The 26285-nt window shown below is 36.8% G+C and overlaps 1 protein-coding gene across 1 annotated transcript in view; it reads left to right on the top strand.

Annotated features, from left to right (window-relative positions):
* The window catches only part of LOC150109226 (protein arginine N-methyltransferase 6-like), a 333254-nt gene that overhangs the window by 63932 nt on the left and 243037 nt on the right, over positions 1-26285 (top strand). The window lies entirely within an intron of this gene.

Here is a 26285-nt window from a genome sequence, read left to right as displayed (position 1 = left end):
GCTCTAAGATAGAAAGCCCTAGAAAACTCACATTAAAACTTATTTGTTTGGAGAATTTTTGCCTATCATAAGCATTTTCAGTCTCTGTGTGCGTGCATGTGCACACACAAACACACAAAATGGAATGGCAATTAATGGTAATAGAAATTTTGTAATAGAAAATTACAAAAGTAATTGATTTCTTCATTAAAAGAGAATTTAACAGCAGTTATAGAATCTTTGCCTTTTCTACTCCAGAACAAATAATTTGCATTTCTGTTTCTTATATGCAGGGCATTTCTGAACACAGCAAATATTTTAAAACCACTGAACATTTTTGTTGTCTTTCATCCTGCCAGAAAAATCTCTACCTTTCTCACATCTAAGGATAAGCTTCTGCTTCTGCTTTTCCATGCATCTACTAGAGACTGCTCTTTTGGCTTATCTTATTATGGATAAACTGAAAGGTCTTCTTTTATTTGTTGTGAAGAATGTAAGTCTCATATTAAATATCATGAAACCTGAACAGTATGGAATTGCTGAGCATGCTCTCTCCACTAGAACAAAACATGAATCCTTCATAAAAGTTTATATGGTCTATCTGCTTTATAGGAGATAGTACTATTTTTAAATCTGCTAAGCTTTCTTAATCTCTCTCACTCTCTCTCACTCACACACATATGATTTTATTGATATACACCTAAAAAATAACAGTAGTGATTTTCAGTTTTCACTCAAGACTATTCAGTGAATTTTTGTTGTTGTTGTTGCTATAATTAGTCTGTTTTTATTGGACAAATGATTCAGAACGCTGATAATTGAGATTCACACTAAATTAAGATTCAAATTAAAATTTGAAGATCATCAAATTCCTGCCATGTACCTTCAAGGGGTGTACAGGATATGATAGTACTACATGAAAAATTTACATCATTACTAACTTCCTACCTACAATTTTCCTCCAAATCAGTCTGTTACTTGTCAAGACTCCAATATTATCAGATCTTATATTTCTGTCATCTAAGGCACTTTGTACCGTATCAATCCACCTATATCTTGGATTTCCTCTTGGTCGTTTTCCTGCCAACCTGGCAGAGAATACTTGTTTTGCCAATCTTTCCTCGCCCATTCTGTTTAAGTGACCATACCACCTGAGATTAGCTCTGCTAACACACTCCTGGATACTGACAATGTTATTTTCAGTTCTTTCCTAATATCCTCGTTTTTAATATGATATTGCCATTGATACCATATGTTCATGCCTCTAATCTTTCTCAGGACTCTCATATCTGCAGTCTCTAGTCTTTGGTCAAGTGTTTTACTTCTGACCCAGCTCTCAGATCCATAAGTTAAAACTGGTTTGAACACTGTCTTGTATACAGCTAATTTAGTGTTCAGACTAATTTCTCTCTTATTCCTTATGAATTTATTCAAATGACTCCCTACCATACCAGCTTTGTTGATTCTGTTGTCTATTTCCATATTTAATTTACCGTCTTCACTAAAAATCGTGCCTAAGAAGCTGAAATGTTTTACTTGTTCCACATGTTCTCTGTTCACAACACAGTTAACATTTTCAACAACCCTACCTATTTTCATTGTCTTTGTCTTTTTAATGCTGACCTTCATACCATATCTATTACAACAGTTATTTAATTTAGTCAGGGAATCTTGCAAACTTATAGTGGATTTATTCAGAAGTATAACATCGTTCGCATAAAGCAAAGAGCTGACATTAACATCTCCAATTCTGATATCATGTTTAATACCACTTTCCTTCATAATATGATCCATATAGATAATGAATAACAGAGGGGATAATGTACATCCTTGTCTCACACCAGATTTAACATTAAACCATCTTCCTATACATCCTTCAATTCTAACTGCTGACGTACAACTCAAATACAGACTAAGTATTGCTTGATATGATGCCCCACTGACACCATATAACTGTAGCATATTGAATAGCTTCTCTCTTGGCACATTGTCATATGCCTTTTCCAGATCTACAAAACTTAAACACAGATCTTTGTTATATTCCCATGCTTTCTCGACTATTTGTCGTAAAGTGAAAATCTGAATGACAGCCTCTATTTGGCCTGAAGATAGCTTGTTCTTCACCAAGCTTTTCTTCCACAATTCTTCTCAACCGTTTCTCAAGTATACTTGCATAGATCTTGCCAGGAACACTCAGTACGGAAATACCTCTGTAATTCTCACATTCAGTTTTATTTCCCTTTTTATATATGGGAACTATTAGAGCTCTACTCCAATCATCGAGAATTCGTCACTCTGTCCATGCTTTCTGAACTATGCAGTGCAACCACTGTAAGACTTTTATACCACCATACTTCAGCATTTCTGGTCGAATATCATCTACTCCTGCTGCCTTTCCACATTTCAAGCCTTTGATGGTTTTTTCCTACTTCAAGTATGGATATGTATTCCTGACTGTATGCCTGTTGAGTGTTTTTTACCACTGTGCTATCACTGCTTCTTTCATTTACCAATTTTTTCGAAGTAATTAGTCCATACTTCAAGAATATCTTTTTCTCCTGTTTTCATTTTCATGTCACCTTTATCATCTCTAACTCCTTTTACAGCACTCTTTCCTCCATTTCTATGCTTCTTCAACAACCTCCAGAATATCTTACCACCTTCTTGATATTTATTTTCTATGTTCTTGCCAAAGTCCTCCCATAACTTTTGTTTAGCTAGTTTTACACAATGTTTCGCTTTCTTACATTTGTCTCTGTATTCTTTAGCCAGGAACTTTTGATATGATTTCTTCTTTTCCTTCACTTCCTCTTTAACTTTCTGTGTCCACCATGGAGTCCTGATTTTTCTATCCTTGCAGACTATCTCACCACATTCCTCTCTGGCTGAATCAATCAGGGTTTTCTTCAAGGCTTGCCACTGAATCTCCAAGGTTTGGTTTCTGTTCTCAAACTCTTTCATTTTTTCTTCAATAATCTTTGTGTATGTTAGTCTACAGTTCAGATCTCAGAGCTGCTCAACTTTTATTCAGTTTAAAACTTTCTTACATGTTATTCTTTTCAATATGAAATTCAATTTTATCCTGCTCAAGACTAGATAGTGATCGCTTCCAATTTCAAATCTTCTGTACACTCTGGTGTCCTGCACCAGGAAGAAAACATCACTATCACCAATAACATAGTCAATGAGATTTTTCTTATTCCTTGCCTCTTCTTTCCATGTGAATTTGTGCACATTTTTATGTTGGAACATGGTGTTAGTAATAGCCAGTTCGTGTCCTGAGCAGAAATCCAGCAAATATTTGCCATTATTATTAGCTTTGCTCTTTTCTCCAAATTTTCCCAATATATTTTTGTATATCTGACAATCATTTCCCACTCTGCTATTTAGATTCCTAACAAGGACCAACTTTTCCTTTTTCATTGTGTCAGTTGCTTTCTCTAAATCCTCAAAAAATTTATCCACTTCTGCCTTAGTAGAACCTTGTGTGGAACCATAGGCACAAATAAGTCTCATTGTCCAGTTCCCCATTCTGGTATTTGCCGACATCACTCTACTTGAGACTGCCTGCCATTCAAGAAGATTAGCTTTGTATTTAGTGTTGAATACAATGGCTCATTGCCTGAATATAACATTTTGTATTTATTGCTCAGGAAGATCTCACGAGTTTTTGTCTTTTTTGTTTCAGTCACTCCTATTATGTCGATCTGGTACTTATCTAATTCCTCAGCTAGCTTCATTTTTTGCCATTCAGGTTTCGTATTTTGATAGTATCGATCTTTAACTCTGGTGATGTTGAGTTGGGGTGTTTTTTCAGATTTGTTCCAGTAGCTGACTTTTCGCTGTTAACCCTGGTTCCCTGGTGAAAACAACGGGGGGCCTTGTTTAACCGGGCGACGCCCCAGCCGGTATGAAATTTTGTTATGTTGTACCATCATTTTGTAATTTGGTTTAAGCCAATAAGAATTAAAATTTGGTCAGCTAAATCCCAAAATGCCAGCCCATCCTCGTTCGTTCAGTATCCAGGTAGATACCCAACAGGGTGCACCATGGTCAGAAGCCCTGGGCAGTTCTCCGCATTCCTTTAAAGGCTATGTGGAGGTCTCCTCTCAGTTATGCAGCTTTGACCATTAAGCACCCTATTTTCATTCTCAAAAACAATTTTCATTGTCTTTGTCTTTTTATTGCTCACCTTCATGCCATATCTATTACAACAGTTATTCTATTTAGTCAAGGAATCTTGCATACTTGTAGCAAATTTATTGATAAATATAACGTCGTCCGCATAAAGCAAAGAGCTGACATTAACATCTCCAATTTTGATATCATGTTTAATACAACTTTCCTTCATAATGTGATCCATCTAGATAATGAATAACAGAGGGGATAATGTACATCCTTGTCTCACACCAGATTTAACATTAAACCACCTTTAAGATCTGATCTGATCTGATCTTAAGAAGTCATGGCAAAGATCTGATCCTGACAGCCTCTATTTGGCCTGAATTTAGCTTTTTCTTCACCAAGATTTTCTTCTACAATTCTTCTCAACTGTTTCTCAAGTATACTTGCATATATCTTACCAGGAATACTTAGTAGGGAAATATCTCTGTAATTCTCACATTCAGTTTTATTTCCCTTTTTATATATATGGGTACTATGAGAGCTCTACTCCAATCATCGGGAATTTGTCCCTCTGTCCAGGCCTTCTGAACTATGCAGTGCAGCCACTGCAAGAGCATTTCTGGTCGAATATCATCTACTTCTGCTGCCTTTCCACATTTTAAGCCGTTGATGGTTTTTTCTACTTCAAGTATGGATATGTATTCCTGACTGTATGCCTGTTGAGTGTTTTTTTTACCACTGTGCTATCACTGTTTTGTTTCATTTAGCAATTTCTCGAAGTAATTACTCCATTCTTCAAGGATATCTTGTTCTCCCATTTTCATGCCACCTTTATCATCTCTAACTTCTTTTACAGTAATCTTTCCTCCATTTCTATGCTTCTTCAACAACCTCCAAAATATTTTGCCACCTTTTTGATATTTATTTTCTATGTTCTTGCTAAAGTCCTCCCATGACTTTTATTTAGCTAATTTTACACAGTGTTTATCTTTCTTACATTTGTCTCTGTATTCTCTAAGTGCACAAGCTGACTTATTTGCCAGGAACTTTTGATATGCTTTCTTCTTTTCCTTCACTGCCTCTTTACCTTCCTGTGTCCACCATGGAATTCTGATTTTTCTATCCTTGCAGACAACCTCACCTTGTTGAATCGATCAAGGTTTTCTTCAAGGCTTGCCACTGAATATGTATATGTATATGGTCGGTTCTCCACATTCCTTTAAAGGCTATGTGGAGGTCTCCTCTCAGTTATACAGCTTTGACCTTTAAGCACCATTAATTATTAAGTTAGTTAAACAAAATCGTCTGTTGTATGTTTGCCAAAATGGCTCTGTTGATTTGTTGTTGTGATAATAAATGCTGTCATAAAGTATTTTCATTGTCTGATAATTTCCTTACTTGTTTCATGTATTCAGATTAGAAACTGTGTGTGTGTTATATTAATATCTTGAGATTTTACCAATAGAGAATTATTTTATTTATTGATTATATGCATATTTATTTTTGCACAATGTTCACAGATTTATGCTAATAAACTCTGTACAGAAAAGGAAAAGAGTATCTTTTTCTTCTCCTATCTTTTTTTAAGGAGAGGGGATATTCAGTTGTTTGTTGATACTGCAAAACTGGAGAGGACAATTGTTGACAAAGGTGACGTGAATATCCTCTAGGACAGCTCTTCCCAAATGGGCCATTAGTTTTGTTGAGGGGGGCCATGAAATAATGAAAACAAATTTAAAATGTTTTAAGACCAAGTAGATATTTTTTTTTATCTTAAAAGAAACATATTTAATTTTTATTATTTATTATTTCTTTTTTGTTATTTTTTATATTTTAATGGAAAAAATCACACATTGACGTTGGTTTACAAATTTTGCTTCCTGTGTATTTTGGCACTTAATGAATATTAGTAAATATATGCTTGTTCATATAAGTTTAATTTCAAAGATATTGATAAGAATCACAAAAAAGCTTACAAATGCAAAATCTTGTGATCATTTTAAACAGCCAAGATTTTGTGCTCCTTAAATTAATGTTTCATTGCTAGTGTACACAGGTGTGGGTGATGCACGGGAAGGAAATATGCTTGGGGTGCAGGACAACTGTGCTGATAGCACAGATCACATGCAATTTTTTTTTCCGATGGGGACCGTGAAATATTTCAATTTTTCCAAAGGGGCCTTTACATCCATAAGTTTGGGAAGCATTGCTCTGAGATGATTTAAATAAATTGAGTGTGGGCAGAGGACAATGGTTGTCAATTTAATGTAACAATGTAAGATAATGCACTTTAAGATGAGAAAATTGCATACTTTGTATCATACTGTGGATTACAGGAAATTGATGAGGCCAGGGATCTTGGGGAGGGGGATGGTAGATAGATGTTTGTAGTTCAGAACACATATTGCAAAAGTGGCAAAATAGCTTAAAGGATTATTTCGATGTTGAAGAATACATTGATCAGTAAAGAGAGGAAGGTTATTATCCCTCTTTATAAGGTTATGATTCAGCAACATGTTCACAGATATGATTACCTTTGTTTCTTGGAGATCAGGAGATAGTGGAGAGGATTCGGAGACGAGTGATCAAGCTGATGTCAAGTCTGCAGAATGCTCCCTATGAGGATATATTTAAGGTGTGTGGGTTGCAGAGCTTAGTTGACAGGAAGAGCAGAGAAAATATGATAGAAATTTATAAGTTACTAATGGGACTATAAGATTTACACCAGAGAAATTTTTCAATACTTGAAGAATAGAGGGGTAAACAAGGAATCACTCCTGGAAGTTCTGTGTGGTTAGTAAAGGGTATGTGCAGACTAGGTTCTTTACTTGCAGATTTGTGAATGTGGAATGGACTCCCAGAGATAGTTGTGAGTGTGCCAATGGTTAATAAGTTCAAGGAGAAGTATGATGGATATTATGTGAATAATGGGTAGTGTGGGTTTCCCCATGATGAGTCTTTTGAGTCCATGGACATACCTGTATAATAATAATGATTATAGAATATTTCCTGTGCTAATCATGGAAAGTTCTGTGATAAGGAAGTAACAAAACGTTGAAATGTTGAGTAATCATAAGAAATGGGACAGAACATTGTTAGGTATAAGATCAGATAAGTTTAGTTCATTCAATTTGTTTATAGATGTTAGAGCATCATCTGAAATTGTGCTTTTGAGATGGGTAGTAGTAACTAGATATTTTGGTTTTGGATGAAGTTTGTTGAAGGAGGTGGATATAGTTACTGGAATAGAATGTAAAGGATATTGTATTTTCCACTAGGGTGGACAGAACAAGGCAGGTGGAGTATTATTGCTGATGATAACAGAATAATGACAACTAACAAGAGCAACTAACAAGAAGGTTAGCAGGAGGGCAGGGTCTTTATAAATAGTGCACAGTCATGGGGGGAGGGGAGCGGGGATAGTGAGGATAGCTGATATGAGGGGATGCCAGCAGGATCAAAGATATAGTCAATTATTTCTATAGGCTTGGGGTTGCAAAGGAAGATATAGATGATGTGCATTGGCAAGTTAGCTCAGTGAGCACTCATGAGACTTCACTATGAGGATATGGTGTAAGGAGGAAAGGTAGATGAAAGTTATGCATCTACTGAGAGAGAGAGAGAGAGAAAGAGAGATACTTGCATAAAACAGTATAGGATCAATGGAACTTGGAATTTGAGAGTGTTGGATGTGGTGATAACATGAGATTTGTCCATAATCAAGAAGAGTACTTTGCTTCCATTTAAAAAAAAATGGTGATTAAAGCAGAAGAAATAGTTGAATTATTGAGTTAATCATTTCGTGTGGGTACTTCATCCATGGAGATGATGCATTGACAGATGTGATAATATTTTGGATGAGAACAGAGGTAAAAGAACTTGAGGGTGTTCAGAATATTAAAAACTCTCAGTCTGAATACCGCCTGCATGACTAGAAAGTGCAAGAGAAATGACAGGGTCCAGAGGAAGTGGAAAGAGGGCAAAATGTTATGTTCATATAAAGGAGATTCCAAGATAAGGTAGCATATTATAGATTGAATGTTATCTCAGGAATGGTGGTTAAGATAGTGGAAGAATTGGTTAAAGTCAGAATTCAGAAATGAATGGATAGGAATGTGATAATGTATGGGGAAAGCATGACTTTTTGAATAGAAAGTCTTGTCTTTGTAATTAATTTCCTCACTTTTTACAATAAAGTTGACATTGCATCGTGATATTGTTAGACAGTATATATACTTCATGGAAATCTGTGCATGAAGCATATGGGAATTGCAAGGAACAGTGGCGGCCAGTGAAAATTTTAAGTGGGGGTGCTGCATATACAAAATAAGAAAAATAATTCATTTTTTCCTAATCAGTAACCAATTTATTAATAAGTAAATTTACATAGCTAAAAAATTTGCTTTATTAAAAATATTTGAAAATAAAATCCATTCTTCTATTTTTGCCTGGACAAAATTTTTCAATAACTTTTTTTTTTTCAATTGAAAATTCAGCCTTGTATCTATAGTAAATAAATAATTATGTTATTTTAACAGAATAAAATAAGATTTACCAAAAACATTTCATCCTTACCACGAACACACACCGATAATAAAAGTTTCGTATCTCACAGAAATAATGTGCGCAAGCATACAATTTATTTGTAGCGACACTGCTCGTTGAGCAGTGTCGGATTCACTTGTTATGTGCAGTGGCAAGTGCAAACGAATATTTGCAAATCTCGCTGCAACTGACCGAATGTGATAATTTCGACACTACGTTAGATCATAGTGCATTTATTTCATAATCTAAAGCGTTAATCGAACAATTCCAATTATTAACTATTCGATCAATGTTGAAACATAAGTTGTAACCTTTAACATGTTGTATTGCATTTATATAATGTTGTAAGTATTGTTATTATTCATGAACAGAAACAAAATTTAATTTTTTCGTTTTTCTTCGGGGGGGTGCTGCAGTGTCGGAGTGCTTATGTACAAGCCGCCACTGGTGAGGAAGCTGGTGGCATGGGTAACAGAACTGTTGAATCATCAGAAAGTAACATATAGTGGAATCAAATCAAGAAGAAGGCAAATAACCTGTAGTATATCATAGGGTTCTATACTGGGTAGTGGGATCAAATCAAGATGAAGACAAGTGACCTGTGGTACTTCATAGGATTCTATACTGGGTAGTGAAGTCGAATCAAGAAGGCACGTGACCTGTGGTATATTCCAGGATTCTATTCTGGGTAGTGGAGTGAATCCAGAAGAAGGCAAGTGACCTATGATATACCTTAGAACTCTATACTTTGTTGTTGCTATTTTAATTTGCACATAATGACATTGAGAATGATTTGAGAAGAATAGCCAGTTGTTTGATTTGAGAAGAATAGCCAGTTGTTTGATGATGATGCTAAATTGGGGAGGGTATTAGTTAATGAAGGTGATGCAGAAATTCTGCAGTGATTGTCATATACTAGCATTTTGGGCAAAGATTGATGTGCCAGTTCAGTGGCAAAGTGTAAGATTTTGCACTTTTGGATAAAAAGACTACACACTGAGTATTACAGGATGGAACTAGACTGCAAGAAATTAATTAGGATAGAAATTTGTAAGTAATGGTAGACATAGATGAAGTTCAGAAGACATATTGTAAAAGTGGGCAGAATAGCTGAAAGGTCACTCAAATATTGAACAACAAATTGACCAAGTTAGAGGCAGGTGATTATTCTTCTTCTTTCATAAGAGCTTTGACATACATCTGGCTACTCTGCACAGATGTAGTTACCTGTATATCATTGAATGAGGAAGTGGAGGAGTGGATGTAGAATCTAGTGACTAATGTGGTGACAGGACTGTGTATTTTTTCCTCCTGAGGATAAGATTGAAGATTTTTTGGTCACACAGTTTAGTTAATAATTAGAAAAGAAGCAATACACAGTGTGCCCGTTAAGTAATGAGATTGATTTTTTACAGGGCAGCCATTCGAATAAAAGTAACAAACTTGTTTATAGTTTTGACCGCTCGAGTGTTTTGTAATTGCAGGTGCAACTTTGGAGTCGGATGATGCAGCAGTTTTCGTATGGCAACCATTGAAGTAAGAGTGTGTGAGTGAGTGGAATGTGTCAGAAACTGTTTCACAAAGCAAAGAGCTGTGATAAAATTTTACTTTTAATTAAGAAAAACTGCTGCAGAAGTGTGCCAAGACCTATAAAAAGTTTACGACAATGACTGTCTAAGCCCTGCACAGGTGTTCCGCTTTTTCAAGATTTAAAGAGGGGGGTGCCTGGTTGATGAACCATGCTGTGGTCATTGTTTTTTTTAGATACTGCTGGAATTATCCACTGCAAATTTGTTTCTGAGGGCACCACCATAGTCAATGAACAGTATTATAGTTCGCCCACCATTTCTAGATCCCTTCTTGGCTTGGTGCCAAGAATAGTCGATTCATGCTGAAGGGGAAAAAGAAATGAAGGATGTACAAATTGGTCGCCAACATTCGAAATCACATGCTTTCTTGTCTGTCGCTGTACTAGTACTAGCTTGATTTTTGTTGTTCTCTTTTTGCATTTTTTTTTATTATTAATTTGTATGATGGATCCAGTACAGTCAACAAGTTCTATTGTTACACGTTTCAGTAGCTCTTGCAAAAGAATATTGAATAATGTGCTGACATTCTGTGAAAAAGAATCGCCAAAAGCGCCAGAGAAAGAAAACCATCGAAACCGTAACTTTGAATGATTTTGATGTAGACGTTATAAGAAGAACTATTCATGATTTTTACGTGGTCGAGAAAAGAGTGCCAACTGTTCCGAAATTGATTCCTATGCTTAAAGAAAAAATTAATTTTCCTTGGAAAAGAGAAACTTTAAGGAAAATACTTCATGAAATCGGATTTTGTTTTAAAAAGTCTCAGAATAAAAGGATGGAACGAAGTGACATTGTTTTATCTAGAACGCAGTATTTGTACGTATTAACACTCTACGTACATTTTTCCAACTGTTAAACAAGAAGAATAGTTACACTTTAAAAACAGCAATGTTTGTAAAAGAAAAGCTAAATTTTATGACCTGTAATAATAAACAAACTCAATTTGTTTATTATTACATCCCAGAAGACAGACTGATTACCTTATTATCGGAATGGATTCTCCTTTTTCTGACATGTGCAGAAGTGTCGAGGGACTTCAAATCAGTGGGCGAACTATATTTAGAAGTAATGCAACATTTATACACCTGCATGTGACATGTTAGGAAAGAACTGTTCCACAACAACACTTGGTTTCTGTTGTACAACAATGCTCCTACACACTGTGCCCTGCCCGTAAAGCAGTTTCTGGCTTCAAAGTTGATCTGTGTGATTGAACCCCCCCCCCCCCACCCCACACACGCTTCACCAGATTTGGCTCTTGCAGACTTTTTCCTTTTCCCAGAGATGAAATGTAACTTGAAAGGGGAGCACTTCAGCGACATTGAGGACATCCAATGTGGTGTGACCTAGAAACTAAAACTTCCTGTTCAGGACTTTCACCCTGCTTCAAACACCTGTACGAACAGATGTAAACGTTGTGTGTGGAGTTGGAGGGAAATTATTTTGAATCTGTGTAATTGACAATTCTAAATATAGTTCTTTATTTCGATATAATTGTTGTCTCATTTCTTAATGGGCACACTATCTGTGATAGAAACTTAAATTACAGTGGAACCTCGGTTGTTGAACTTAATTCATTCATGAAGGCTGTTCGGAAACCAAATTGATTGAAAACTGAAACCATTTTCCCATAAGAATTAATGTAAAATGGATTAATCCATTCCCGAACTCCAGATGATTGTTTATTTAAACCTTTACAACACTACTTCATGCATAAGATTATATACAAACATAATGAAAATGCATAAAATTTTACATAAAAAGAATAAACACAAGAAATAGATAAAATAAAAACGAAAATTTAACTTCACTTTAACCATACATACAAAGGAGAGTTGATGGCATAAGTGGAAGGAGGTGAGTAAGGAGGAGTCCCCTTCCATAAAGACATCAGGTTACTGTCCTTCTGGGGTTTTTTCTCTTTCTCTTTTCTGTCTCTTGGCGCCACTCGACTCTGCTTGAGACACACTGGGCCTCTGCCTCACTAAAAACCTGTCCAATGCCATTTGTTTTTGCCTGTGTTTTAAAAATATTTCTGAAGTGAGACATGGCACTGTCATTGAAATGGTTTATGATGCGGTTTGCTACAGCTTTGTAAGGGTGATATCTTGCCACAAACTTTGCACCTCACCCCATTTCGCACACATTTCTTTGATCAAAGAACTAGGAACATCCTCAATCCCTTCCTCTGTGTCTGAAGACATTTCCTCCACCTCCGTCTTTTGTTGCTCCTTCTGAAGGTTTACCAGTTCTTCCATGGTGAGCTCATTCCTGTGATCCTCCACATCAGCAGTGTCAACTTCCAAGCCCATGCTTTTGCCCAGAGACACAATATCATCGCCAAGAGCAACATGTTCAGCCCCAATGTCTCTGTCTGCTACACAGTCTAGCCATGATTTCCTCCAGGTCAAGTTCATCATCCCATAAGTCACTTGCGCCCAGGCTTTTTCAAGGATACTTTAGCAATGGAGGATGTTGAAGTGATTTTTCTGGAATTCTCTGAGTGTTAATTCTGTGTCAGAGTTAATCTCTAATCCATGGGCTGAATTAGAGAAGTTGTGTTAGGGAGCAGGAACTTCACTGTGATAAAATCAGACTTCTCCACTAACTCGTCCTCCAAGCCTGGAGGGTGAGCAGGAGCATTGTCCATCACAAGAAGGCATCTAATTAGCAAATTTTTTTCTTGAAGGTATTTTCTCACACTTAGGGCAGAGACTTTATGGATCCACTCAATAAACAATTGCCTGGTTACCAAAGCCCTACTATTAGCCCTCCACATAACTGGCAATTTACTTTTCATCATGTTATTTTGCTTAAGCACCCTCAGATTCTCAGAATGGTACACAAGCAATGGCTTGGCCTTGAAGTCCCCACTTGCATTTCCACATAGCAAAAGAGTCGGTCTGTCCTTCATTGGCTTGTGTCCTGGCAATGCTTTTTCCTCCTGAGTGATGTAGGTCCACTTTGGCAATTTTTTGCAAAATAGGCTGGTTTCATCACAGTTGAACACTTGTTGGGTAAGAAAACCCTTAGCCTTTACATAGTCACTAAATTTTTGCATATATTTCTCGGTAGCTTCTCGGTTCGAACTCGCAGCCTCCCCATGCCTAACCACAGTATGTATGTATGCCACTTCTCCTCTTAAATTTCTCGAACCACCCTCTACTAGCTTTGAACACACAGGATCAGCACTCGTACCAGGGTTTTTCTTTAACAGGTCATCATGTAATCACCTCGCTTTTTCACAAATTATAGCCTCAGAAACACTATCACCAGCTAACTGTTTCTCGTTTATCCAAATCAGCAACAATTTTTCCACTTCTTCAATCATCTGCGATCTTTGTTTATTAAGAACTTTTACTCTTGCAACATCAGCTCTCTTGATTGCCTCTTTATTTTTGAGTATTGTACATATCGTTGATTTTGCCATACCGAACTGCATAGCAAGATTCGAGACACGAACACCATTTTCATGTTTGGATATGATTTCTTTTTTTCATCTCTATCACGGTTCTAACAACTTTTCTTTTCACTTTGCTGCTATCACTATTCTTCTGCATGGTGGTTTAATTAATAATAATTTATGAAAAAAACAACAAAACGCAAAGAAAATCAAGAAAACTCGCTGTAAATTCGAACAGGTGTCTGCACTGAACGAAGGCTGGTGTGTAACTGATGCTTTCCCACCTTACAGCTCAGCACGTGGAGCACATGGTTGCTGTTTGTCTGTTCGGGAACCAAAATTCTGTCAGAAACCTGGGCGTTTTTTGTTCGGAAAATATGTTCGGGAACAGAGGCCTTCGGCAACCGAGGTTCCACTGTACTAGAGGTTTTATAGAGTAGATTCAGTAGAAATTTTTCATTACGTTACAATTGATTAGAGAACATGGTATTATTCTTGCAGGTTATATGAGAATATTGTTGAAAAAAAAAAGGCATAAGTAGTAAATTTTTTGCTTGGAGAATGGTGAGAGAGTAGAATGGGTTACTGGAAGTGGTCATGAGTGTTGCTTTGTGATGAGTTTAAAGAGAGATATGATAGATTCTTTTAATAATGACAAACATGAGCCTACCTAGGAATCTCTACAAGCATTCCTGTGTTTTTTTTTTTTTTTTTTTTTTTAGACTGCATAGTGATATCCATGTAATAATAAGTGACCTCCAAAATCTGATCAGTGGCAGTATATAGTGATATTTCAAAATTTAATGCAAGTAAATCTCAGGAATTTTTTCTGCACTCAAACAAAAAATTGTATTGATTTTTGTTTGCATAGATTTTAACACAAGGCAACAAAATTAGTATAACGAAGTTTGGGAGAATGTGAATATGTGAGTTTAGGCAAAAATATATTGAGACAGTTATATCAGTATCCGACCAAAATGAAATAGATTTGTCACATGAAACATCTAGCATTGTAAAAGATGGCCTCTGTTTTACATCTCAATGAATTTATGTTTGAACACAGTACTGTTTTTACATGTGAAAAGGCAGATGCAAATGCACTATAACTTTGGCAAGGCATGATCTCTTGATATCCACAGGATTTTTCTGTTGTACAATCAGAAGAATGGTGGTGCTCTTTGGTTGAACATACCTTGTACGAATTCTCTCTAGGATGTGAGGAATATTTATAAGGGCTTTTCAGTTGAAGGTGACTTAAATGGGTTCATGAGGAGGAAGGTGGCAGGATCCCCCCCCCGCATCAATTTGCCAAGAGGAAAAGTCTGTTCAGATCTTTTTTTCCCTCCTCCAACTTTTTTTTTTTTTTTCATTGTCATTTTGCTATTGGCATTTTAATTTTCAAATGTTCTTTTGGGTATGTTGTTAGGGAGAGAATCATATGTGAAGGATGTTGGCTTAGTGTAATCGGTATCCTTCATGATTTGTTTGTACTTTTATTGCAGATAACTAATGCATGAAATCCTCAAGGATATTTTGCTCTGTAACATTTTTTTTTAATGTTTGACATCAGTGCTACATGAACTTTACATCAGATATTTTAATACTAATACCAGAATGCCTCTTTTGTGCAGTCATCAGTGACAGCAATACCCTTTAGTTGAGAACACCTGGGTTAGTTTCCCATTGTAGTATTGGAACATTATTTCTAAGTGCTTTTTAACTAAAGCTGGTTTAGCTAGTTTTATACAGCATTTTTGCCTGCCAGAATCTTGGGTTTTTCATCATAATGTGCAAACTACAAGCTAGTGAGGACATACGTTAACAGATATAATATACTCCTCTCATGACCTAGTATCCTTGGCATAAAATCTAAATTTTGTCACCCAGTGTTGGCCAAATAGATACTTCTGCTCTCCAATGAGTAGGTCATGGATTCAAATCCTCCTGTGGATATAGGGATTCGTGATTGTTTAGGTGGTAGTTGTTTATTAATTTTGTTGCCCTGTGTGAGCCCTACCTGTTTATTGGAGGGGCCTGAAGTAATTTGGAAAAACTCCATGTTTGGTCTCTAGAACAAAGTCTCTGGATTATCTAACCCTTAACCCACCATCAGTACTAATGTACTGTAGGTCTACAGCATTTTGTGGATGAGATTTACATTAAAAAAACAAAACAAAATTAACCAGTAATGACAACTTCAATATACACATTATAGCTTTTTCAGAGGTTATTTTTTTTATATTCAACTCTCAGTATTGGAATCTGCAGAGCAAGTCCAAATGTTTCTTTAAATGTGTTCACTCCTTTCCAACAGTGTCAGCAGGCTAGAAGAGAACACTGACTGGAAAAATTCCAAACAATCAAAAAACAGAAATTCTCAATCTCTTTCTCTTGGATCTCCTCATGTCTGAGGACTCGTGACCTTCCTGATGATGCTTCGCCATTTCTTTCTCCCTGTGCTTCTCTTATTGCTTGTTCTAGTTTAAGTCCAGTGACTCTTGATATTTGGTCAATCCACCTGTTGGGGAGTTTTCCTCTTTTTCTTTTCCCACATGGTTTACCCTGGATGGTTTTTTTCCAGGCATTTGCCTTCTCTTCTACATACGTGTGTCCAAAATATTGTAGTATTCTATTTTCAGTTATGTTTATCAGTCTTGTGTGGATATTCAGTTCTTCTAGGACATAGCTGGCGAACTGATGGCACGTCCGAGAATTTTGCTGGCACATCAACGATTTACAGGTGATATCCTTTTATATGCTTATAAATTCAACTTTTTTAAATTATTACAATGTGTACACGTTAAATTATGTTTTAGACGAGAGAGCAGCTATGAAGATGTGCATATGATTGGTGGGGTATTAACAAAAGATCACGTGACCCAGATACAAAGGCAACCGACAAGTGTTGAGTTGAAATGCTAATTCTATTCAACCAAATTCCATAACATCTGAAACTGTTATAACAACATTCGCTATATATTTCTTAGTTTTAACACATTCACGATGGAGTGTCATTTATCGTTCTGACAGAACTTCTCATTACCGGCGGGATCAACTCATACAAAGTTTCAACCCTTGGTTGAATTTTATTCCTGCTTGTTTGCTTTTGAGCTGGCAGGCGAACTCACACACGCATTATATGTTTAGTGACCATATTTTTTTGGAGAAAATAAAGCACAAATCAGAAATTGTTTCATAATAAATAAATAAAAAAAACGGGTTGCATTTATTTGTTTCACTGAAACTAAAAAAGCTTTATAACGTTTATTGTAAAATATAAGCATCATTTTAAACAATCGTATTATTACTTAAAAAATTTAATTTTTATACTTTTCACAAGAATGAAATTTTTTTAAAATAAATCAGGTTCATGTTTAAAAAATTCATAAAACTGTATACAATTCATGTCAAAGTTCCATTTGGTATAAACGCATGCTTTAAATGTTTCGATTTTCAATTGTTTTTTTTTCACTGGTTTACATATTGTTCACCAATGAAAATACTCATTCAGTGGGGAACATTAGATCGAGGGAGATATGAGCAAAATAAAATGATTTTAAAATGTTTTTAAAAGATACATATTTATCTCCGAAATATTTAAAAATTTCAATCCATCTATGTCGGCAGGACTCGTCCTTTTGTCACCATTCTTTGATCTTTTCACTGGTGACATAACTTTTAATACACGAAACTTCATGGAATAGTTTGCCTTCATTTATGTTTAAGTTCCAGTGACTGGAAGTGAAGAAAACATGTTCCTCGATCTTTGCCAGCAGAGAGATTTCTTGTAGTAGGACCCATTCAAATCTTCCATTTCCATGAAAGAGCTGTCCCAATTATTTAAATAATCAATGCAGGTTTGGTAAAATTAATGAATTGCATCTTTAAATATGTTGGTATCAATATTCAATTTACTATTTCAATTCACAAAATAAAGGACAACATGGCCATTTTGGAAAAAAAAAATCTAAAGGACAGAGTAGTGAAATAAAGGACTGTGCTCATAAATAAAGGACGTATGGTCACCGTAATTATATGGCATGATTCAATTTGTAGTAGAATTTTATTTGAAGTTAGTCTTTGTGATCTATCATAATGACATCGAGAATTTCAAATGCAATAAAACAAACACTTATTCATGTAATTCAAAAATTGGACAATAGATTTTAGTTAGATACTGTGTTTAAGTGCAACATATGGTTTTGCTGGAGTCTATACAGCATAGTTTCTGTGGGAGGGGACAATAATAGTGTGCAATTAGAGACAGCTGGAATAAAAACTGCTCTAACTAATGAATTACACTATTTGTTGAGAAATATATTACTGCAAAAGCCTCTGTACCTTATTCAGGGGTACAATAAAACTACACTTGGTTTTCTTACATCTGCAGTGCAGTATAATGGCTGTTGGAAAGGATTACTATTGCCTCGATGTGAACATGTTTAAACATTTTTCGTGTGCGAGGTTATATGCAAAACTTTTTTGTCTTTTTTCATAAAGTAAAATCAGGGGTGCGAGTTATACGCGAAGGCATGTTATATTCGAGTAAATGCGGTAAGCGTTTTGCCGACAAGTTGACATGCTTCTGCTGCTTCCTCTGTTCATCTGACTTCTATGGTGAGTTACAATGCATAAATATTTTTCTCTTTACTGTTTTTTTTTTTTTTCAAGCCAACATCATTAAAATCAATTTAATAATACAGTAATCAATTTTACACTGAATAATATTATAAATTTATATATAAATGTTATAAATAAAATAAAATATTATTTATAAAATATTATATAATATTATAAATAAATAAATTAATTTGCCCCCTACAAAAAACTGCCCGGCGCGTCAGCAACTTGATTTGTAAATTTTTGGCATGCGCTGGCACGACAGCAACTCAATTTGCAAACTTTTAGCACGCGCACATAAAAAGGTTCGCCACCACTGGTTCTAGGATACTATCGTTTGTTCGCTTTTCTGTCCAAGACACTCTTAACAATCTTCTCCAGAACCAGAGCTTGAACGTCTCAATTCTTCTTCAGTCATCTTTTGTTATTGTCGAAGACTCAGAAGCATAGAGAAAGATCGAAAAAAGTAAGGTTTCTACAAGCTTTTTGTTTTTTTCGTCTTTTTTGGAGATGTGCCTGTCTTTCCAGATCTTAGTTAAATCAGTCGTTTTCTTAGCTAGTGCTATTCTTCTTCTTATCTCTTTTTTACATCTGTCGTTTTTTTGTTATTATCACTCCAAGATAGTAGAAATGATTGACAATTTCAATTCCTTCTATATCTATCTCTTCTCGTAGAGAGGCTTATACGTTGGTTATGCATTATTAAAACACTTAAGGAATAGAACAACGTAGTTAAGAATATAAATTAAATTAAACTTTAATAAATATTTTCCGATATTTCGGCAATGTCACATTGCCATTTTCTAAAGGAACTTGCAAAAAAGTTACGTGCACGTAGGCACAACACAGAAACTGGGAATGAAAAGATGAAGCTATTGTTCTCCTAACAGTCCTGATGGTGCCCTCTAGCAGGCTAAGTAGGTGTTCTTGGCCGTTGGGCTGAAGGTCTGCAGATGTAGGCCTCCCAAATTTGGGGCAGTCGCATACACCCAAATTTGTTGAGGTTTGGAGAATTTCTCAGGGCTGAGGCTGATTCCATAAAGAGTCTTTCAAATTTGTATTTGCTAAGGTGTATCACTGTAGCTTTCTTCCACCGTATTCTGTGGCGTGTATCCAGAGCATGGTCTGCAAGCCCAGAATGACTGTATTTGTGAAAACGGATGTAGTCCTTGTGTTCCAAAATTCTGATATTTGCTGTCCTGCCTGTTTGGCCAAAGTAAGACAGTTTACAACTGCAAGTGACCTGGTAAACACCAGGTAGGTCTAGGGGAAGTGGTTGGTCTTTAGTGGAGCGGATAAGGGATGCTAATTTTCTGTAAGGTTTGTAACAGGAGGTCAGGTCATGTTTTTTTAAGATTTTGGTAATCTTTTCAGAGGTGCCTCGGATGTAGGGAATGGTGATGGATTTAGAGTAATCCTTGTTGTGGGGGGAGGGAGGGAGGGGATCTGTGGTTTGTAGGTTCTAATATTTTTTGGATTTTTTTTGGGGGTAGCCATTGGCTGAGAAAGCGTCGAGGATGTGATTTAGTTCAGTGTTTAGGGCCAAGTCGTTTGAACAGATTAGTTTAGCCCTGTTGTATAGTGTTTTCACTACTCCATATTGTTGTGAGGGGGGGGGGATTGTTGGTGAATGTATCTGCCTGTATGGGTGGGTTTTCTGTAAACTGAGAAAACCAAGGATCCATTAGGCTGGCGGGTGACTAGTGTGTCTAGGAAAGAGAGGCTGTAGTTTTCCTCTTTTTCCAGAGTGAATTTGATTCTGGGGTGTTGGTTGTTTAAGTGTGTTAAGAAGGAGAGAAGTGTTTCAGAGCCATGTGGCCAAATAGTGAACACATCATCAACGTAGCGAAGCCATATGGTTGGTTTTTGTGGGGCAGAGGCTAAGGCTTTTTCTTCAAAGGTCTCCATAAAGAAATTGGCCAAGGGTGGTGAGAGTGGTGAACCCATGGCTGTCCCCTCTATTTGTTTGTAGAATTTTCCCTGCCAAACGAAATAGCCCGAGTTCTTGGCCTGTAGAAGTTACCAACAGATTAAAGCCGTTTAACTCTATACCCCCCCCATATTTACGGACTCCCAAAAATACGCAAAGAAAATGTGCCATTACGTCCCATAGTGGATGGCATTGATTCCCCCACATACAAATTAGCTAAACATTTGGCCAAAGAGCTCACACTATACTGCAACACACCATCACATATAAAAAACTCAGCCCATTTCAAAGCCAGAATAGAAAACCTTACACTCCAACATACTGACATAATGGTCAGCTTTGATGTGTCCTCTTTATTTACAAATGTCCCACTCAAGGAAACTTTAGAGCTAATCCAAGCTAAATTTTCTCCTGAGATCTCAGCCTTATTTCAGTTCACAATGAACTCGGGCTATTTCGTTTGTCAGGGAAAATTCTACAAACAAATAGAGGGGACAGCCATGGGTTCATCACTCTCCCCACCCTTGGCCAATTTCGTTATGGAGACCTTTGAAGAAAAAGCCTTAGCCTCTGCCCCACAAAAACCAACCATATGGCTTCACTACGTTGATGATGTGTTCGCTATTTGGCCACATGGCTCTGAAACACTTCTCTCCTTCTTAACACACTTAAACAACCAACACCCCAGAATCAAATTCACTCTGGAAAAAGAGGAAAACTACAGCCTCCCTTTCCTAGACACACTAGTCATCCGCCAGCCTAATGGATCCTTGGTTTTCTCAGTTTACAGAAAACCCACCCATACAGGCAGATACATTCACCAACAATCCCCCCCCCCCCTCACAACAATATGGAGTAGTGAAAACACTATACAACAGGGCTAAACTAATCTGTTCAAATGACTTGGCCCTAAACACTGAACTAAATCACATCCTCAACACTTTCTCAGCCAATGGCTACCCCCCAAAAAAAATCCAAAAAATATTAGAACCTACAAACCACAGATCCCCTCCCCCCCCCCCACAACAAGGATTACTCTAAATCCATCACCATTCCTTACATCCGAGGCACCTCTGAAAAGATTACCAAAATCTTAAAAAAACATGACCTGACCTCCTGTTACAAACCTTACAGAAAATTAGCATCCCTTATCCGCTCCACTAAAGACCAACCACTTCACCTAGACCTACCTGGTGTTTACCAGGTCCCTTGCAGTTGTAAACTGTCTTACTTTGGTCAAACAGGCAGGACAGCGAATATCAGAATTTCGGAACACAAGGACTACATCCGTTTTCACAAATACAGTCATTCTGGGCTTGCAGACCATGCTCTGGATACACGCCACAGAATACGGTGGAAGAAAGCTACAGTGATACACCTTAGCAAATACAAATTTGAAAGACTCTTTATGGAATCAGCCTCAGCCCTGAGAAATTCTCCAAACCTCAACAAATTTGGGTGTATGCGACTGCCCCAAATTTGGGAGGCCTCCATATGCAGACCTTCAGCCCAACGGCCAAGAACACCTACTTAGCCCGCTAGAGGGCACCATCAGGACTGTTAGGAGAACAATAGCTTCATCTTTTCATTCCCAGTTTCTGTGTTGTTCCTACGTGCACGTAACTTTTTTGTAAGTTCCTTTAGAAAATGGCAATGTGACATTGCCGAATATCGGAAAATATTTAAAGTTTAATTTAATTTATATTCTTAACTACGTTGTTCTATTCCTTAAGTGTTTTAATAATAATCTATCTCTTCTGGATTGTTTAAAGTCATTATTTTGGTTTTATCTTGATTTGTTTGTAAACCATTGCTTAAGCTTTCCCATTCTAACTGATTTAGGATGGATTTTAATTCCTGTTCGCTTGTTGCTATTATCACTGTGTCATCTACATATTGTAGGTTAGTGATTGTTCGGTCACCTGCCTCCATTCCACTTTTCTAGAGATCTTTTCATTATAGTTTCGCTGTAAAGGTTAAATAGTAATGGTGAGAGTATGCATCCTTGTCTTGATCCTTTTTCAAATTGGAATGCAGTGGACAGTGAGTTTTCAATTCTTACTGTTGCTTGATTTCCTTGATATAAGTTCTTTATGATGGTTATTAGATGGTTCGATATTCCCGATTCTTGCATGATATTCCACAAGATATACCACCTCATGCAGTCAAAGGCTTTGGAGTAATCTCTAAAGCATACTTATCAATCTCTAAAGCATACTTAGCATACTATGCATCCTTGTCTTGATCCTTTTTCAAATTGGAATGCAGTGGACAGTGAGTTTTCAATTCTTACTGTTGCTTGATTTCCTTGATATAAGTTCTTTATGAAGGTTATTAGATGGTTTGATATTCCCGATTCTTGCATGATATTCCACAAGATATACCACCTCATGCAGTCAAAGGCTTTGGAGTAATCTCTAAAGCATACTTAATCTATAAAGCATACACAAGATATCCCACCTCATGCAGTCAAAGGCTTTGGAGTAATCTATAAAGCATACTTAAAGGCTTAAGTTGAATTCCCTTGCTTTTTCGATTATTTGTCTGATGTTAGATATATGATCTCTAGTCCCTGTACCTTTTCCGAATCCTGCTTGTTCTTCTGAGATCTGATGGTCTATAAAACTGTAATCTCTCCTTAATAATGTGTAGCAAAATCTTGCTGGTATGTGAGATAGGGCAATGGTGTAGTAGTTTCCACAGTTGTTGTGATTGCCTTTTTTTGTAGATTGGGATAATGGTGGAACTAGTCCAGTCATTTGGCCATCTTCTAGATTTTGTTGCATAAATCATGTATCCAGTTAACTGCATTCTCTCCAAGGTTTTTCAGCATTTCAGCTGGTATTGAATCAGGTCCCGGGGCTTTGTTTTTCCTTAATTTTTTGACTGCTTGTTCTACTTCACTTTTGAGGATCTCTGGTTCCATTTCCATGTTTTCCAAGCTCCTTCGTCATCTTGTTGAATATCTGGGTCCTTGTATAGCTCGTTGCAATGCTCTTTCCATCTTCTGGCTACGTTATTAGTGTCATTTGTGATGTTGCCGTTTTCCTCTGCAATTATATTAAGTTTTGGTTTGAATTTTTTGGTTATATCCTTAATCTTCTTGAATAATTCTGATATTTCATTAGAGTTGGAGTGTCTTTCTATTTCTTTACAGATGTTTTGGATATAGCTATTTTTATCCTTTTGACAAGATTTCTTAATAGCTTTATTCAGGTTCAGTAATTTGGGTTTTGCCAAGCTGTTGTTTTAATTTGTTTCTTTTTTCTCAATTAGTTCTAGGGTTTCTTTTGTAATCCATAGACTACCATTCTTCTTTTTTTAGGGATGTTTTTGGCTGCAGATTTTGCAACGGTTTGTTTTAGGTGTGTCCAATATGATTCAATGCTTTATTCCTGAGGTGCTTTTTTGTTTCTTGAGCTCTGATTCAATGTCCATTATAAAGTTGTTGTCCATTTGTGAAAAGTCATATCTTTTGTTGCTGGATTTGTTCTGTTTGGTTTCTATGGTGAATTTTAGTCTGTCACTGTAATTGTTAAGGGATGCTTGTAAGGTGGTGATGCATGCGAGTTCTCCAGTGCATAGAATGTCGTCCACGTATCGGCCATAAAAGGTGATGCTGAAGGGGGGGGGGAGTAGTAGTGATGCTGGGAACAATTCCACTAATTGTCTGCTGATGTTTTGGCCCATAGGGAGTCTGAAAATTTGAATATGCATGCTGTTGTTGAACTGAGTGGTGGAATTTGTAATACTCAGCATCAGTGATTTTAGCAAACTGTATGACTACTGTGCATGAAATATTGAAATATGCTTTTTCACTATCAGTGCAGGACACTATTGCTCATTTATGTTAAATTACAAATCAAAAAAAAAAATCGGCTAATGCCTTTTATTCCCTTGTAGGGAGTAGGCGAGACCTTTATACCTTATCTAGCTTTTGGAGACTGAGTGGGCAGTTCAATCTCCACCGGTAGCCAATCAGAGATAGCTGGCCCATGTCTCTCACTAATTACAGCAGCCACCGATGAAGAGGCTGGCAGACAAGTGCTGCCATCTCTTGGTACCTAACTCTAATAAGATATGTTACTGTCTGAAATAATGTGGGTACTATGGTCGATTTTCTTGAGTTTACGGGACAAAAAACCCGAGTTTCCAGGAGGAAAAACCCGCTTGCCTGTGCCAGAGATCGACTAACTCGGGAATCAGTTGAAGAAAGACTTAGAAAAAAAGCTCCTCCAGTCGGCGACTGGACTTGAACTTGAGTCTGACTTCGAGCAACCAAGTGCAGAGGATGCAAGTGCCACTTCCACTGAGCTACACAGGCCTTAAATTACAAATTACCATATTTGCCGGCATATAAGATGCACTGGCCTATAAGACGCACCCCCTTTTTTTGTACACATTTTTTATGAAAAAAACTTTTATCACTGAATATTATAATGAATTTACAGTATTTCAAATATAATGTAATAAGTAGGTCTACTTTCAACAAATACCTAATCTAACTAGGAAAGAGTACCCAGTTTTAATCTTCTTTGTCAAAACCCAGAAATTCATGTTCAGAGCTGAATGAAGAGACACTTGAAATCTCTTCTAAATCAGAATCTGAGTCCTCATACAAAAAATTGTCCTCTGTACCATCCAGTGCATTACTAATGCCACATGTCTTAAATGATTTAACCACTGTCTCAATTTTCATAGCATCCCATGAAGCTTTGACCCACTCACAAACTTGTGAAATGCTAGGCCTCTTCCTTCTTCCTGATGGCGTAACCTCCAAATTTGAAGACTGCATCCAGCTGTTCCACTTCTTTATAAATCCCGTAATTGGTTTATTAATACTGACATCTAAAGGTTGAAGCTGACTAGTTGGACCTCCTGGAATTACAGCTAACTGAGTTTTCAATTCCTTGAGTTTATTTTTAACATCTTCTGTTCTGTGAGAACAAAACTGATCCCATACTTAGCAGGGCAGGCTTCTTCAACAGTCCACCAGGGCGCCTAGACCAAATTTTATCTATCCATGACTTCATTCCTCCTCCACCTTTGCAGCCTTTTGCGTGAACATGTACAAAGACTCCTTTAAGCAGTTTTTCGTTAGGTAGTTGCTTCCTTTTAAAAATCAATAGTGACAGCAATTTTGTCCCATCAGCACACAGCAGGATAGAACAATACAACCATGTAGTGAGTTTTTCGTGTCCCGAAGTTTTAACAGTAACACTTTTTTTGTGCCCTTGGAATCTACAGTTTTGTTCGAGGGCACATCAGAAGTCAGCAGAACCTTGTCCATGTTTCCTATTTGTGCAAGTTCAAAATTTTCTCATTTCCTTGTGTTAATGACGGATTGATGAAATTCAATAATTTTTTCTTCATATTCAGCTGGCATCTTTTGTGATATTTTTGTTTTAGTCTGCATGCATAGCTGGTTTCTCTTCACGAATCTTGAACACCATGATGTTGATCCAGTAAAGTTGGCGATCCCTCTGTTAGTGGCTATTGCTTTCGCTTGATAAATAATCATTTTTGTAGATACTGAAAATCCCGCTTTTCTGTGGTCTAAAATCCAAGTATTCATTTCTTCCTCAAGTTCTGGCCATTTTGCAGTTCCACTTCATAGGTTATGTTTACTGTGAGTTGCTTTTTTTAGATCCTCTTCCTGATTCCACCAAGTTCTTATCATTTTCTCAGTTTGGGGTGGCCCGAAATGTCTCTTTGCAGCCCTGTTTCCATGTTCTTTAGCATGAAAACAGGGCTACAGAGAGGCATTTGCCAAGAAATTTAGAGGAAATTTAACGGCAGCAATTTATCACCGTTCACAACAACCACGACAACAATTGGAAAGTTTTAACGAACAGGAACACAGCTGTGATCGTTGATGACAGCACATTCGCATCCACTGAACTCGACGTAACTGGAATGCTCTCCCACACCTCAAGGAAGAAATCGTGTAACTCGGAACAAAGAAAATTTCCAGAATTGAAAGTAATAAAAAACTGAGTATTAGCGTATGAGACGCACCCTGTTTTTCAGACCTATTTTCAAAGAAAAAAAGTTCGTCTTATATGCTGGAAAATTCACTATATCTCAAAAGATA

This window comes from Typopeltis vanoorti, chromosome 2, assembly GCF_054136105.1.
Source record: "Typopeltis vanoorti isolate ZY-2024b chromosome 2, IOZ_Tvanoo_1.0, whole genome shotgun sequence".
NCBI lineage: Eukaryota > Metazoa > Arthropoda > Arachnida > Uropygi > Thelyphonidae > Typopeltis > Typopeltis vanoorti.
This window is presented reverse-complemented; position numbering and strand designations above follow the sequence as displayed.